Source organism: Echinops telfairi, unplaced genomic scaffold (assembly GCF_000313985.2).
Source record: "Echinops telfairi isolate 266 unplaced genomic scaffold, ASM31398v2 ScPeMD7_70;HRSCAF=299, whole genome shotgun sequence".
Taxonomy (NCBI): domain Eukaryota; kingdom Metazoa; phylum Chordata; class Mammalia; order Afrosoricida; family Tenrecidae; genus Echinops; species Echinops telfairi.
In genome coordinates, this window is record NW_022103968.1 from 69,772,384 (window position 1) to 69,790,723 (window position 18,340).

Consider the following 18,340-nt stretch of genomic DNA (forward strand, 5'->3'; position numbering starts at 1 on the left):
TAAGAGTTGTATGAGCCCCTAATAAAATGATTAAAAAAGATAAAGAAGAGAAAAAAAATAGTCTGATCTAGTAGAACGAAGTCCAAATGCACTACAAGTTGACATTTTCATCTGTTTAGGAAGTTGACGGATATCCAGAATGAGATTTGTCATTGATCAATCTTTTACCTTTTTGAAATGAGAATTTTGAAATATGAGATTTTTTCCATAGTGCTGTCCTTGCAAGCTGTGTTCAACATCACAACAGTTTCTGCAGCTTTTTTCCCAAGCAGAAAACAAAATTTCACAGCCTCATGCTCTTCTCTTAAATTGGCTATCACAACAAGATAAGGTTCCAGTGAAACTGCTTTCATGAAAAATCTCACTGTGACCAGAGAGCACCTTCCCAGGCAACACCACTGGATTCTTTCCTATTAGGAAAATGTGTACTACGAAATCTCCGCCCAGCAGAGCTATTTTTCTTTTTTTTTGGAGGGGGGGCGGTTATCCCTTCATATATGTGTGCGTGTGTATAACTATGATCTATCTGTCTATCTATCTATCTATCTATCTATCTATCTATCTATCTATCTATCTATCTAACTAATATAGATATCGTACATATATATGAAATACATATATATATGAGATCAAGTTATTTAATTTTTCTGTATATCTGTTGATTTTTTTTCTAGTTGATCAATCTTTAACTGAAAGTACTGCTTTGAAATCTCCTAATATTATATTATATTATAATCTACATGTCTATTCATTTCTTTAAGAATTTGATTAGTGTATTTTAATAGTCTTTCATTTGGTATGTGTACATTAATTATAGTTATGGATTCTTGTTCAATTAAAACTTTATGTCATTAACTTTGATGTGTACTTTGTCTGAAATTAGTATTACTACTCCAGCTTTCTTTTGGTTACTGTTAACTAGATATATTTTCCAACCTTTGATTTTTAGTCTATGTTCATTTTCATATCTAAGGTGTGTTCCTTACAAGTAACATATTAAAGTTTCATTTTTTAAAGTCCATTCTGTTAATTTTTGTCTCTTAACTGGTGAATTCAGTTCATTTCCATTCAGTATTGTTATTGAAAATATAATTTTTTTAGAGTGTTAGTCTGGGTTGACCAGAGAAACAAATTCATAAACACGCATATGTATATAAGAAAGTGCTTTATATAAAGAGTAGTTGTACATTAATAAAGCACCCCAGCCCAGTCCAGATGAAGTCCATAAGCCTGAAATTAGTCCATATGTCCGATACCAATTTTTAAAGTCCTCTTCAAACTCATGAAACATGCAATGATGCCAAATGCAGGAAGATCACAGGCCAGTGGGTGGGAAGTCTTGTGGGTCCAGTGGTGTTGTAAACACCTCAGCATTGGCAGGGGTCTCCGCATGGCTTCTCCAGTTCAGGGCACTAGCCTAGTTCCATTTGTCTTGTCATCTGCAATGTCTCCCAGGAGTGAGCAGAGAGAGTGTCTCTCACCTCTAAGGAGGAATACAGGAGGTCCTAGGATCCTCAGGAGAAAGCCAAGCCCACAGAAAGGCCTTATTGGCTATGACCTGATTGGCAGACTGGACTCCACCCCTTCACTCTTAGTCCTTTCAAATTAACAAACGATTATAAAACTACCACAGTTAGTGTCATGTTGTTTGAAATTTTTATGTTGGTGTTACTCGTTTCAGTTTTCATGATATTTTTGTGTTGTGCTCCTTTTGTTTGGGTTATATTGTCAGTACTCTGCTCTTTGTTTTTACGTTATTGTCATACCTACATTATTTTCATCTTGTCTGTTTTGTTGATGTTTTCATTTATTCTTTGATGATTGTCTTATTTTTGTGGCGTTCTTTTCAATTTCAAAGGCGTTTGTTCTATTTTGTGAATGGTCCACTATCTTCTCCTTTCAATTATATCTTGTCTACTCTGTCCTTCTGCTCTTGTTTTTAATTCTTATAGCAGAATGTTGTCTGTTATTCATCTAGTTCTGTTTCACTTTGACTATTGCCTAAGTAGAATTTTTTTCTCCATAATGATTTATTTTCTAATATTTTTAAGTTGCTGTCTGTATTATAGATTTTTTGTCCATAGAATTCCTTTTAATTTGTTTTGTAAAATTGGTTGTGGTTTATAAATTCCTTTAGTTTTTCCTTATCCATAAATATTTTTATTTCTCCCTCATATTTGAAGGATAATTTTGCTGGGTATACAATTATTGGTTAGCAATTTTTTCATTCAGAATTTTTAATGTATTATTCCAATACCTTCCTTCTTGAATGATTTCAGTAGAAAAATCTGAACTTACCCTGATTGGCTTTTATAAGTAATTGGTTGTCTTTGGTTTTTTTTAGTAATTGGTTTTTTGTGTGTGATGCTCAGGATTGTTTATTTTTCTTTAATATTTGAAAATTTAATATTATCAGTTGAGGCAATTTTCCATTAGAGCCCATTTTCTTGGAGTTCTATGTATTTCCTATGTAGTTAATTTATGCTCTGCCATGATGTTAGGGAAGTCCTTCCCTAGTATTTCATCTACTATTTTCTCAGTAGTTTTTATTTCTTCTTTCTATTCTGGGACATTTATCAGGCATATATTGTTCCTTTTGATGGTGTCCCATAATATTTGAAGGTTTTCCTCAGTTTTTCGGTGTTTTTTTTTTTTCATAACTTGGATTTTGTGTTTTGTTTTCAAGAGATTTATCTTCAAGATCATTGATTCTTGTTTCCATTGTTCTGTCCTGCTGTTTTGTTCTTTCACAATGTTGTCCAGGTCTAATATTTTCACATTTGCCTTTTCTATTTCTATTTGAAGTTGTATTATTTCTAACTTTTCCTTCAATCTGTCAGAATGTCCCTTCAAGGCATTCTTGAGTTCTTGAATTGGGACTTGCGCTTCTTCTCTACTTGTATCTAATTGCTTCCCCAGTTACTTAAAGTAACTGGAGACCATTGTTGTAATCTCCCTTGTGGGAGGATCAATAGTATTCTCTGCCAGGTCTCCATCTGTGTGTGTTGTAGTTAATCGTGCTGTTTCTCTTGTTTCTAAAACTGTGCAGAGGTCAATTGCTGCTTCCCAAAACAGTGTTATTAGTTGTTAATTTGTCTCTTATGTTTGACTCTGATTACAGTTATTCCCACACACCTGTTGCAGAACCTGGGTATTCAATGGTAGTCAAGCACTTTCCTCAACAGGATTCAGCAAACAATTAAATGTGGGTGCCATCAAAGTCTTGCTTTTGAGACTGGTTCTTAAATCTTCAAGAGGTTATCTGACATTTACTGTCAGTGCATTGAGGGAGAGAAGTGACTAGTTAAAATAGTGTTTACCTAAATGAGCTCTTGCTGGGCCTGTATGTCAGTGCTGGGTCTAATTATTACTTAAACATGGCTTTCAGGAAACCAAGCCTTAGTACTTGGGGTCTTGGACCCACTAGCTCCCCTAGTATGTGTCCTCTTGATTCTGCACCTTCTCAGTGTCAGTCAGTCCTTTCAATGCTCCAGGGAAACTCTGCTACAACTCAAACCCCAAGAGGAGTGTCTCCACTGGAGACCCAAATCTCCCCAATCCAGCTGGCATGCAATCACTAAATTGGGATCCTCCAGGCCCAGGATTAACAACTCTGATCCTTATCTTCCTTGCCAAGCTCTCATCCAACCTTTTTCCAGTTATGCTGAGGAAGCGGTGTATTATCTCACTACTATGACCGGAGCTGCTTGTATCTCTGGTAGCGTCATTGGGTGAAACAGAATCCACAGCTTTTCCCTTTTCTCCAGGGTTCTTATCATCAGTTTCTCCCCTGGTGCCTTTGGCAATTGTTTGGTTTTCTAAGAGGAGGACCTGGAAATCAGGCTTCTGCAATCTTTCTGAAACTTCAAACGTTTTTCCTGAGAGAGGGATTAAGAGCAGCTCCACCTACACATGGCCATGTTTCCTCTCAAGAGCCTAAACTTTCAAATATGGATTTAAACCAAAGATCCTAGCTCTGAGACTTCCGGAATGCTGTTCACCTGTTTTATGAATTGATGTCTTCTCCCTGCAAAATTCAGATGACAATTTTTTGAATCCTATTTCCTAACAACTTGCATTATAGGTTTCCTTTCATGTTTTTTTAAATTACCTTGACATCAGAAGTGGATATTTAGAACTGTTATTCATTTAATCCACATGTACTGTGCAACTTCTGCATCAGTTGAACTTACAGACCTATATGCCTATCTCCAGCATTATGCCTTTTACAAAGCTAAGTTGTTGGATTGATTCTATGATCTGAGGACTCTGAAAATGAGATATGACATCTATCACGTGTATGAGAAGTGCAGCATTCTGGGCAGATGTCTGAAGACTTGCCTTTGTCTTCACCTAGAGACAGTCTCAGTCCAAACAACAAGAAAATTACATCCCCATAAGTTTAGAGATCTTCAGGTTTATGGAAAGGAAAAAAGTCTCTTGCAAAAAATGAAGAAAATACTACTGTCAGTGGTCCTGTGTTTCCATATCAATATTGTTTTCTCTTCATTTGCCACCTAAGGCTTATGTAGTTGGTAGAAATTCCCATTTTCTAGTAGGTCCTGGGCTGGGGGAGTGGAGCTTCATTTACTTAAGAGCACCCAGGGTCACAGAAGCCCTAAAATGAATAAACCTCAAGTGGGAGAAACCTTCTGTGAGAGACATCCAAAATCCAACCCAGAGAATGAAGCCATGTCAAACAAACAATATTGGCTTTTGCAGTTATTGTATTCTAGACTTTACACTAGAGTAATTTGAGTTCCATGTGATCAAGGATCACCTTTGCCTTATGTTACATTACATCCACAGTATTTGCTATTAAGAATTGCTCAATGAATGATTCATAGTGTTGGAATTCATCTTCCAAAAGTATTAGTAAAGATAACATATAAACATGGAGGGACTGAAATGGATGAGTTCACATAGAATGTGTATAAATTATTTAATATAAAATGTTCTATAAACTTTCACCTATTCACAATAAAAAAATCAAGGAAAAACACGGTAATTTTGTGGAACAGAATTGAGAACCCCAAAATTATTCAAATTGAGAATGAAAAAGTAATAGATTTTTCACAAAGTGTGATAACACAGAAAATGAGGGAGGGATAGCCTTTTCAACAAGTGGTGCTGGCAGAACTGGATTTCCATTTGCAGAAGAATGAAGCAGGATTTACCTTACTCATAAATAAAAAGCAGGCTCAAGGTAGATTATAGTCCAAAAAGTTAAACCTAGAACTATAAAGATTACCAATTAAAAAATAGGGATAAACATAGGAACTCTCATTCATGGAATGAACCACTAACAAGCACACACATACACAGAGCAGAAAACAAATTAGATTGCTGAGACTTCCTAAACATAGGACACGTATATGCATCAAAAGACTTGACCAAAAGAATAAAAAGAGAACCTACAGACTGGGGAAATATTTTTGGCAATGTTATATTAGTTAAATGACTAATCTTTAAAATCCATAGAAAACCTCAACACCTCAACAAGCCAAAGACAATCTAATTTAGAATGAACAGAATACTTGAGCGAACATTTAATCAAAGAAGATATGCAGACAGACAAGAAACATATGAAGAAATTATTAACCATTTGAGGGATGCAAATCAAAACAATAATGAGGTACCACCTCACCCCAACATTGATTGCAAAATTAAAAAAAAAAAAAAGGAAACAGTAAATGCTAGAGAGGGTACAGAAAAATTGGGACCCTTATACACTGTTGCTAGAATTGTAAAGTAGAACAACTACTTCCTTAAGACCACTTACTAAAAAAAAAAAAGGTGGGGGGTAGAAACACCATATGATTCAGCTATACCCTAAATAAATAAGAGCTGCACCATGAATAGACACATGCACACTCAGGTTCATCACAGCACTACTCACAATAGCAACAAGATGGAAACAAACTAAATGCCCATTAGTAAAAGAATGGATAAATATACTTTGTACAGATACATAAAAAGGATACTATACAAAGCTAAAGAATAATGATTAGATCTATGCAATATCCCATAACAGGGTTGAACCTGGAAACATCATGCTGAGTGAAATTAGCCAAGCAAAAATAGACACATAGTATATGAAACCAGCATTATAAGAATCAAGAAAACAAGTGCACTTAAAGAAATAGACTTTGGTGGTTACCAGGGATGCGAGGGAGACAGAGGGAAAGAGAAGTCACAGGCTAGAGGGTAAATAGGGTGAAGGGGAATACAATACACAATAAGATGATGGACATGAAATAAATGATGGAAACAGGGCAAGACATTGGGAGGTTTTCAAGAGCTGAAGGGAATGGGAAAATACTGTTGCATACTTTAGTAATGCCGATCTCTGAGTAGATACCTTGGTAACCATGCAGACTCAACAGATATGAAAGGGAGAGTGAGAGAATACCCACAAATTTAAATAGATCTGACAGAGGACATTTGAATATGTGTTTTTTTCTTTGTTACAAATATATTCATGAATGTGGCAGGGTATAAATGAGACAATGTTACAAATACTTCTTAAACATAATCAAACTCCTTGAAGGAATGAACCACTGAGCTTGAGGTATCAGGACCATAGTATAGAGTCTAGAAGGTTATCAAGATCTATTGACACAAAGTAATGCCCATAGAACATTTAAAAAGCAAATGTTCTACACTCTACTCAGGTGAGTAGGGAGTGACTGGAATCTTAAAAACTCATGAGCAGGCATCTAAGATGCAATCATTGATTTCTTCCAATGATTGACTGAGAGTGATGAAAATGGAAAGACATATGGAAATAATTAAGTCAGTGGATTAAATAACCATGCAAACATCAATACCTACAACTCTGAGGCCATAAGAACTACTTGGTGCCTGGATAACACCACCAAGTGCACTGAAAAACATCTTTGGAAGGTCCTGGATGGAGTGGGTGAAAAATGTATTACAAAACTTGTAATTAAAAAAAGTCCAGTTTCATAATGTCCCCTCACTGACCCACATCACTAGGGCAGACAACACTGACGACACAGTGAGGGAATTGTGCCTGGTAGGAACCCCCAACACTGGGGCAAAACATGAAGAGGGTGCAACAGAGCAATAAGGGAGCAAAGCAACAAAGCTTCTGAGGAATCCCGAAAATAGTCTTCTGACTCAGGAGGCAGGGCTTGGCACCTCATCAGACCAATACGGAAAACATTCATAAAGGTCAGCAGACAGTCCTGGAACTTTTTATAGGCTTTTGTTTTTCTTCTCTCTCATTTTTTTCTATGTCTTTCTATATAAGATAGGCAGGATAAACAATTCTGAGGAGAAAACAACAGGACTGATGGTTCTGAAGGGACATATGAGAGGATGGGTAGGGGTGGGGGATAGGGAGACAACAAACTCAGGGAAAAGGGAGCAATAAGAGATGTAAAATCAGTGACAAGGAGGGCATAGAATGCCTGGTGGGGTTTGATAAGACTCAATGTATTTGAGAGGAATTACAGAGAGCCGAACATGATAGTGGGACATGAGGAAAGTAAAAGGAAATAGAGGGAAAAATTAGGAGGCAAAGACATTATAGAGGTATAAATATAGGCATGTATCTATGTAATTATATTAATATATAACAATTGGGATATAGGTCTATGCACATATATTTATATGTTAAGTATTAAGGTAGCAGACAGACATTGGGCCTCTACTCAAGCCCTCACTCAACACAGGAACTCTTTGTTCTAATAACCTGGCATTCTGTGATGCTCACCTTCTAGAAATGATTGCTGAACACAAAATAAGCAAATGTTGTTAAGACAGCTGATGGTGCCAGGCTATTAGACAATATAGTGTCTGGAGTGTTAAAGGCTTGAAGTTAAATAAGCAGTCATCTAGCAGGGAAGCAAGAGAGCTCACATGGAAGAAGCACATCAGCCTGTGTGATCACAAGGTGTTGATGCGATTAGGCTAAAACAAACAATTTTATCAATGTGAACAAGGAGTGTTGGAGTGGAGACCCAAAGCTGATTTGTAGACATTGGACATCCGCTCATAAAAGGTCACAAGGAAGGAACAAGTGAGCCAGGGTGCAGTCTAGAATCCTCGAAACACACAAAATTCTGCTAGTTCTTTAATGCTTCCCCACTCTCACTATCATGACCCAGTTATACTTACAAATCTGGCTAGACTGGAGCATGTATTTTGATACAGATAAGAGCTCCGGACACACAGAATCCAGAATAGAAAAACCCCAGGAACGGTAATAGGTGTAGAGATACAATAATGGTAAGAGGAAGGTGGAAGTAGAAAGCCCATAAAGGTGAAACCGATTGCAGTGATCAATGTATAACCACCACAACCACCCTTCCCAGGGGGAAGAACAACTGAAATGTGGGTGAAGGGAGACAGCAGATGGTGTAAGATATGAAAATAATAATTTATAATTTATCAAGTGTGGTATTTACATAATCTAGTGTCAGTTTGAGAGGATTATTAGTGAAATGGTGGAGTTGGACTTGTCAATCAAGCTATAACTAATGAGGCCTCTGTGTGAGCATGGCCTTCTCCTCAGAATTCTGGGAACTGCTGTATTTCCTCCTTGGAGGTGGGAGACACTTCTCTCTCTCTGCTCATTCCCTGAGAGACACTCTACTGACAAGACACATGGCACTACGCTGATAAGACCCCGTGCCCTGGGAACTGGCAAAGCCATGTGGAGATCCCTGCTAGCCCTGAGATGCTTACAACACCACTGGACCCACAAGACTTCCTACCCACTGGCCTGTGATCTTCCTGCATTCTGCATCATTGCATGTGTTTTGTGAGTGTGAAGAGGACTTTATAGATTCCTGTCAGATATATGGGCTAACATCAGACTTATGGACTTGATCTGGACTGGGCAGGAATGTTTTCTCAATATTCAACTGCTCTTTTATATAAAGCTCTTTCTTTTATGCATATGAGTGTGTCCATGAATTTGTTTCTCAAGTCTACCCAGACTAACACATCAACAGTTCATGAGGATGGGAAAGTGGAAGAGGGAGGGACAAAAGAGGAGCTGATACCAAGGGCTCAAGTACAAAGAAAATGCTTTGAAGATGATGTTGGCAACATATGCTCAAATGAGATTGATACAGTTAATGTATGGATTGTTATTAAGAGCTGTAAGAGCCTCAAATGATATGATACAAAAAAAAGTCTACTCCTACTGGTTGGCAGGAAACAGGTGGGACCCTCAAAATAATGACCCAGTTATCCTTCAGGTTGGGAACTAAACTCATTCCTGTGATACAATAATCAACCATTGATCAGTGGCTCAGCATCTTACCAAAAACTGAGTCCAAAAAGTTAGAAAAGAAGGAGGAACAGAAACAGGGAACAGGAGAAAATGGAATAGGGATGGTACTTGAGGATTGCAATGGATGACTTAAGTGGAAGTTTATGAGCTGTTTAATGCAAAACTGATGGTTTGCTCTATAAACCTTCACCTAATTCATAATAAAATATTTATTTTGTTTTGTTTTCATTGATATTAACTTTTTATTATTAATAAATCATTCCATTGGGGGTTCCTACAGCTCTTATCACAATCCATACATCAGTTGTATCAAACACATTTGTACATATGGTGCCATCTTCATTTTCAAAACATTTTCTTTCTGCTTGAGCTCCTCAAACTTTTTTTTTAAGACCCGTTTTGTGATAAAGAGAAGAGTGCTGCTAACGCGAATGTTGGTAGTTTGAATCCACCAGCTACTGCATGAAAGAAAAAGCTGGTCATCTGCTTCATAAGGATTTACAGCCTTGGAAATGCTCTGGGACAATTCTAATCTGTCTTACAGGGTCAATGTCAGTTGGAATCAACCCAGCAACAATAGGTTTCATTGTATGATAGGTACAGTATCCACCATTTAAATGAACCTCTCTACCCTCCAGTTTCCTAAACTATAAAATGGACATGGTGTTAGTAATAATATCTCCTGTAAGTAACTTCCTAGTGTCATATAACTAATAAGTGGGGACAAGGTTTGTACCCAGACAATCTTTCAGTCTGGGTCTCAATGAAGAAGGTTATAAATAAAAAATTAAAATTTCTATTCTTGACTCAATTCTGACTCATGGCAACCCCGTGTGTTACAGTAACTTAGCTCCACAGCGTTTTCTTGATTGTCATCTTTCTAGAAGCAGATTGTGAGTTGTCCTGGTGAGTGTGAACTGCCAACATTTTGGCTAGTAGCCACAGGCAAACAATTGATGACACTCAGGAACCTTCACAAAGCTGTACCCATTGAGTCACTGTCAGCAAGTTGATTCTGACTCATAGTGATCCTATAGAAGGTTCCCAAGGCTGAATATCTTTACTGGAGCAAATAGCCTTATCTTTTCCCTGCAGAGCAGCTGGTAGATTTGAGCTGCTGACCTTGTGATTTAGCACAACACTTACTGGGTAGTGCCACCAGGAGGCCCACCTTTAATAGTGAAGTAGTGTCTGGGCATATTCATTTTGTAGATGCTCTCTCTCACACACACACACAGGTTGTGTATTGATAAAATGAGATGAAAATGATTATTTTGAGAAACTTTATAGAGAAAAAATATATATAGCAGATTCAACTTTTGAGAGGGAGATGGTATTTTCCTCTGCCTCATGGTAAGCTTATGGATAATTGTATAAACTTGAGGTATCAAAGGGCTCTTTAGTACTATTTCTTCTAAGTAGTCTCTACTACTCTATCAGAGATGCAGTTCTCTTTAAGTAGTGAACTAGATTCTGAGATCCATGAAGACTATTTCTGTCTCATTTATCCTGTAGTATTACTGTTCAATGAATGAATGAATAATTAATGGATAGATGGATTACTATAGGAGGAGTGGGAATTTTAAACTATAAAGAGCACCACTTATATTTTAACTTGCTCAGAGCACAGGGAAAAATGCCAATAGACATAGCTGTCCCATCCCCCCCACCCCTACCCCCTTGGGACTCAAGTTCTGATTCAGATTCCAGAAGAGATGACAACCACAATTATCTTCAAACTTCACATTGTAGAGTGTGACTTTTCTTTGGAACTTTTAAGTACATAATATTGAAGTTGCCAGTTGAGGAGGATGACTTTTCCTTAATAAAAGTACAGACCATTTCAATTATCCCTGGGAAAAGCGATGCTTGCTTTTCTCTCCTCAGCATTTCACTGCCTCAAGAGGAACTATGGGGAAGAAGAGGACTTGTCTGCTGCTCTCCTCTTCTCTAGTAAAGCTTGTCATTTACTGAAAACTAAAATGCATCCTCTTCTCTGAATTATTAGTACCCAACCAACCTCTCCAAGCTTTGAACCACTGTGACACCAGTGAGGAACTGGGACACTCCAGACACACAACAGATATGTAGCTAGGCACACACTGTGCATATGGGCTTGTGCTTACATGGGCACACACACACACATATATGCACACTTATCTGATCTGTGTTGGACCAACTGAGTCAGTAGGCTTACCTTAGGGAAAGGGTTTTTATTTCTTGCCTCTGAAAGGGCTGTCTACATGCTCTACCTTCCAAAACACAGCAGGTTCCTACTAACAGCAGGAACCAATGACTAAGATCAAAGTTAGTTAGCTTCTCTCTTTTTTTTTAATTGTGAAAACTATCAGCCCTAGCTATTCCAGATTAAGAAAACATTTCAGGCTGCTTGAAAGGACACAAAGAAAAAACTGTTCAAACTTTACCCTGAAGCATGGGTAGCATTCCTTGTATACTGCTAGCTTATAAGCTCCTTAAGGGCAGGAATTGTGGCTGGTTTTGTTCACTAAGTATCCTAAGCCACTAGAAGGGGCTTTTTAAATACAGTTTCAAAAATTAACATCTTTAGTCAACTTTTAGAAAAATAGATCAACATATGACAAGATACATATCTTTACACAAACTACCTGGACTATCCCTCTGTCTTATCCCAAAATGTTCCATATAGGCCTCAAGGACCAGTTCAATGTCATCTCCTCAGAACTCTCTCACAGTCTCCACCCCAGTGTTTGGTAGTTACTCCCTCTCCTAAGCCCCTGAAAAACTTTATCCACATACTCCTCTTAGAGAATTGGTCACACTAAAATGCAATTATGTGTTTATGTTTTTTTTATCAGTGGCCGATAAAAATATATATCATCCACTGATAAAAAAGCTCTTTGAAGGCAGACACCACATCTTGTCCATTTAAGTGTTTCTTAAGCTTCCTGAATAATTCAAATGGTTTGTAGCTGACTATTAATAAAAGAAATTGGAGGTTACAACATACCTAGTGGCACTGCAGAAGCAAAAACAGCAATTTGCTTGCATAAAATTACAACAGGGGCATGGTCTGAAGATGGTGACCAAGTAGCACCCGTGGGAGGTACTCCACAGAGCCCTAAGTAGAGGGGCCATGGAGAGGGGTAGTCTACACTTCCAGATAGCAAGATTCTCAGCATAAAGATAAGTAGACACACATTTATTAAAATAAATGAGTGACAACTTTTGCTGATAGACTCTACTTTGTCATCAGTCATTGGGGGAACACAGTTCTCTAACTCTCCCAATTAATTTTTCCCAATCCCAGGCTGAACAACCAAGTTGCAAGGGCAAAGCTCTGTGTGACCAGCCTGGGGCAGATATAAGAACAAATAGGTTTGGCTCTTGGCCCAAGCCAAGGAAGCTCTATTCCAATATCCTTGCAGCCCTACCTTCTCAATTGCAGGTATAACACAGCCTACTTAGCCCCATGAGGATAACTCTACAGAGAAGCCTGGAACTGGAGTGCATAGTGAATAAGCTAACTTTCTACACAAGCTAAAAGAGCTCCAGACCCACTCAGCAACATGAATCCCCCATCCCTGAGGTACAGTTCTGCCCCAGTCCTATCTTAAGGAAGCCCCAAAAGCATTTGCAGGGTTTTTTCCCCTCTTTCATTTTCCTTTGTTCATAGACAGCATATACCTGGCTCATTAGCAAGGTATTAGCATAACAATACAAGTAGACCAATAAGAGATAGGGGACAGGTAACTGAGCTCACAGACCAAGAGATTTAGTCAACCCCTGATTTAAACTTTGACTTGGCCTATATACAGTCTCAAACTCAATATATATCCCTTTGCAAGTGAATGTTCCTTGCTGGATATCTACCTAGGAATGCTGGTGAAACTGCACCAGTGGTTTTACATAGCACAGTCAGGGAGTTTATGTGTGAGAGAAGGACCATAATCCCCAGGGCAGAGGGTGCTCCAGACTGAGATACTGGATAGACTAACCAACCTGTCAGCTTTTGTAGCCCCTGGTCAGCACCCCTAGTGGCTTAGATAAGCAACCGGAACTCCTAGACCCCCTAAGTAGGTGGAAGTTACAGACCCTACTCCCCCAGTCCCACTTGGTCACCTCCATCATCTGAAAAGAGCGAACCATATCCCCTCTGACCTGAACCAAGAGAGGTCTATTCCTTTAAGATAATTCACCTAAGTCATAAGAATACAGGACTCCCACCCCTACCAGACACCCAAATCATTCCCCTAGCCTTAAACTCAACCCTACCCTGTCATCCTAGAAGCACACAAAAGAATAACAAAACATACTACCAAACCTGTCTCCAAGTGCTCAGAAGACCACTTGACCACACAGTCCTGATTTTCTTTCAGACAAGGCCTGGACCAACTGCAGTTATTTTCTTGGTATTGTTGTTGCTGTGTGTTCTAGCCTATAGCCTCTCCTCTTTAAAACAAATCATGCACTATTTTATAATTCATACTTAATTAGGACTTCCCCTCTGTTGATCTACATAAAGATTATATATATGTGCATATACATACACATATCATTTTACTTCCTTGTTTTTAATTTACTTCTTTGTTTTCTAATCCCTCAACACATCATCAATCCACAAGTTGGCACACACATCAGAGACAAAGCTCCTGGGCAAATCTTAGAGTCCAAACAAACATACATTAGCAGTTCTTCTGCTTTTTCCTCTAGTATTATTTTTTCTCTTTTTATTTTAATACTTTTTTCTTTTTCCATTTCATTCTTTAATTTTAGTATCTAAATTTTAATTCAAAGCCCTTTTTGCCTATCTTTTTTCTTTCTATTTTTCCTTTCAACACTTCTCTTTCCTCCTCATCCTCCTAAAACCCCCAAAATGGCACTGCTTTTTACAATTTTTTCTTATTTCTCTCAAATATTATTAGCCAAACCTCCAACATTGCAAAACAAAACAACTTGGGGGCCAAATACCCGTCCTTAACCTACCAGTTAACACTACTTTGTTCCATCCTTTTTGGTTTTCGTTTTCTTTTCTTTCTCCCTCCTCTAACACTTCCTTTTCCAATCTTTGATCTCCCTTTAGCACTTATTCTAACGCTCTTCACCAATACTTATTATAAAGTGCCTAACACCCCTCCACTGCACCATTTAACAGAGTTAACTACTACATAATCCCACCTCCATAAGAACCCTAATAGCTACACAAAGATGTCAAGGAAGCTACAGAAGATATCGGTTCACACATACACACACAAAAAGAAAACAGACACATATAACTGAACACCAACCAAACCTAAATGAAATGCCTGAAAATGAAAGGCTATGGAATTATAAGAAAAATAACAAGTGTACAAATGTGCTTGGCACAATGGATGGATGGATGGATTGTAATAAGAGTTGTACAAGCCCCCGATAAAATGATCTTAAAAAAAAAAGCAACACTCTTCCACATGAACTACAAAGTACTAACACACATTCTTGAAAATACCTTTTTTTTTCAAAATAAAAAATATTATTAGATTAAAAAAAGAAAAGTAACTTAAGAGAATAATGATTACACAAATGCAACAGATGAAGAAAGCGTCGGAGAGCAATGCTGCAAAAATAGAAAAGCTAGAAACCTCACTACACACCTTACAAGAAAAACTCGAAACAGAAACAAGTCAAACACGGCAATAACAGGATTACACAATATTATGAAAGAACAGAGAGATGGAATTGAAGAAATGGAAAGCCAAATGAATGAGCTTGAAGACAAATCTATTTGCTCCAATATAAGAGAACAACTCCAAATAACAAAATGCAAAGTAGAGAGAAACCCTTGAGAACAATCAAGGGGAACAACTTGCTTCTTAGAGTGTTTCCAGAAGAGGAAGAAGCAAAAAACAAAAACCAACACCGAGAATAATACAAAAACTCCTTTAAGAAAACCTTCCTCAATGCCTAAAGGATGAAAAGATAGTTATCTAGGAGGCTGAAAGAACCTCAATGAGGAGAAATCACAAAAGGAAAACTCTCCAGCATACTATAGTCAAGACATCTAACATCAACAAGCAAAAATTCTAGCAGCAGCCAGAGAAAAAGAACAATTACACACAAAAGATCAGCAATTTCGATAACTTCAGATTTCTCAGCAGAAACCTTGCAAGCAAGGAGGCGATGGAGTGGCATTTAGAGTCCTAAAGGAAAGAAGAAGAAGAAAAAAAACCTGTCAAGCTAGAATTGTGTACCCTACAAAAATATCACTCAAACATAATGGAGAAATAGAGGTATTCCAAGATAAGAAGAACTTAAAGGAATTCACACAAACAAGACCACCAACCAAAAATTACTCAATGAAGTACTATGACCAGAAAATCAACAGCAGCAACACACCAACCTGAAACCAACAAGATAATTCTTCACAAAAACTAACACACACAGAGCAGCATCCAAAACAAGGAAGTAATACAGGAAGGAAAAAGTAACTAAACACAACACATATAGACTTTCACAGCATGCACAATTACCAAGCAAAATGACAGTAACAAATACATAGTAACAAATACAAATGCATACACACACACACACAAAGTGGAAAAATTTTTTTGAAACTATGTATTTAATATTTTTTACAAAACAACCTTATCACCTTCAAAGTACTCTCCATTACACTTAATACATTTGTCAAATTTGCAATTTCATTCTTGGAAACATTTTCTAAACTCATCTGTTTGGGTAGTTGACAGGACCTTCCTCATCTTTTTCTTTGCCTCTTCTACATTGTCAAATTGCTGTCTGAGATAGTTAAAGTTTATTGTGCCAACCTGGCCGATAAACACATGTGGGGCTAATTGAAGGGCAGAGCAATAAAAGACTCAGTGGGCCTTGCCTTTCTAGTTCTCGGGTTTCTTGCTTTGTGATGGTTGGATCAGGGTGCAGCTGCCTTAGCCAGTTCCCTGCTTCAGCTGGCAAGGCTCACTTCCTGCAGGACATCCCTGAGGAGAAGCCACATGGACCTATCTCAATGCAGCCCTGGGTGCTGCAGCAGCCGTGTGGAGACCCCTGCCAGCACTGAGATGCTTACACATTCACTGATTCAGCTTTCCTCTTGCAGTTGGTATCATTGTATGTGTGTTGTGAGATGGAGGAGGACTTTGTGGATTGGTGTCAGACATATGGGTTAATGTTGGACTTGTGGGCTTGGGCAGCACTGGATTGGGATGTTTTATTCATGTGCACTTACCCTTTATATAAAACTCTCTCTTATACATATGAGTTACTGTGGATTTGTTTCTCTAATGTACCCAGACTAACCCACTGTTCTTTAATGTCTCTCTGCATCCTCAGAAACAAAAAGAAGTTGCACTCATCAAGGTCAGGTGAGTAAGGTATGTGGGTCAAGAAAGGCATGCTATTTCTTGCCCCAAACTGGTGCACCAAGATGGCTGCATGAGCAGGTACATTGTCACAATCGCAAAACAGTCCCTTGTCTGCCACAAATCAGGCCTTTTGCCTGTCACACACTGTTATGCTACATTTTCAGAACCTCTAAATAGAAAGTTTGATTAATAGTATGACCTGGTGGAACAAACTCCAAATGCACTATGAGTCAACATTTTTGTCCATTAAGGAAGCTGATGGACATCCAGAGTGAGGTTTGTCATCAATCAACACTTCACCTATTTTGAAATGAGAAAGCCACGCATACACTTGCGTGTTTCCCATAGCATGGCTCTTATACTCTGTGTTCAGCATCACAGCACTTTATGCGGTATTTTTCCCAAGCTAGAAACAAAATTTCACAGCTTCACGCTGTTATCTTAAATTATCCATCACCAAAAAAGAGCTTCGAGAGAAACTGCTTTTGTTAAAAAATTCACTGTGACCAGAGAAATACTTCCCAGGTGACAGCACTGGGTGACCTAACTCAGAGTGAATTGCTTGATGCTTCCCTAAGTGAGAAAAATGTGTAATACAAAATCCCTGCCAGTGAAGCTTTTTCCTGTTTGTTTTTTCTTGGGGGGGTGTCCCCTCTCATACATATCAATAATCTTACTTAATATTAATGGACTAAATGCACTAATATAGAGACAAAGTAGCAGAATGGACAAGAAAGCAAAATTCATCAATATACTGCCTAAAAGAAACAAACCTCAGCAACACAGACATGAAGAGACTAAAAATCAGAGGCTGTACAAAAGCATACAAGCAACAGCAATCAAAAGAAAGCAAGGGTAGGAATAATAATCTCTCAGAAAATAGACTTCAGGGCAAACAACCTAATAAGCAACAAGAATGGACACTACATAATGATCAAGGGAACAATAGACCAAGAAGACATAACTATAATAAACATATATGTGCCCAATTAAAGATCCTCTGAATATATCAATCAAATCCTCACAGAATTGAAAAAGGATATAGACAGCTAAACAATAATAACAGGAGATCTAATACACCACTCTCAAGGAAAGACAGAACATCAAGCAAGAAACCCAATGAAGACACAAAAGAGCTCAACAACAAAATCAACCTCATAGACATATACAGAATGTTTATTCCAACAAAAGCACAGTATACGTTCCTCTCCAATGTAAATGCCTCAACAAATTTAAAAAAACTGAGATCTTATCACCTATCTTCTCAGACCACATCACTGTAAAAATAGAAATTAACAATGAAATGAAGATCAACATAAAGACAAACACATGATTGACCAACATAATATTTTAAAAGTATTGGGCAATAAATCAAGTAAGGAAGGAAATTTTAAAACTCCTGAGACAAACAAGGTAACACAACATAGCACAACTTTGAGGCACAGTGAAAACAATCATCAGAGGCCCCTTTGAAGCAATCAACACACATATGATGAACGAGGAGAAATCCAAAATCAACATCTGAACACATCTTCAAGAACTGGAATAAGGACAATGACACAAACTCTTCAGTAAAAGACCAAAAGAAACCATATGTATCAAAACAGGAATAAATGACATGAAAACAAAACAAACAATCAAAAAAGGAAACAATCAATAAGACAAGAAACTGGTTCTTTGAAAAGATTTACAAAATAGACAAACCAATGGCAAATTTAACAAAGGGAAAAAA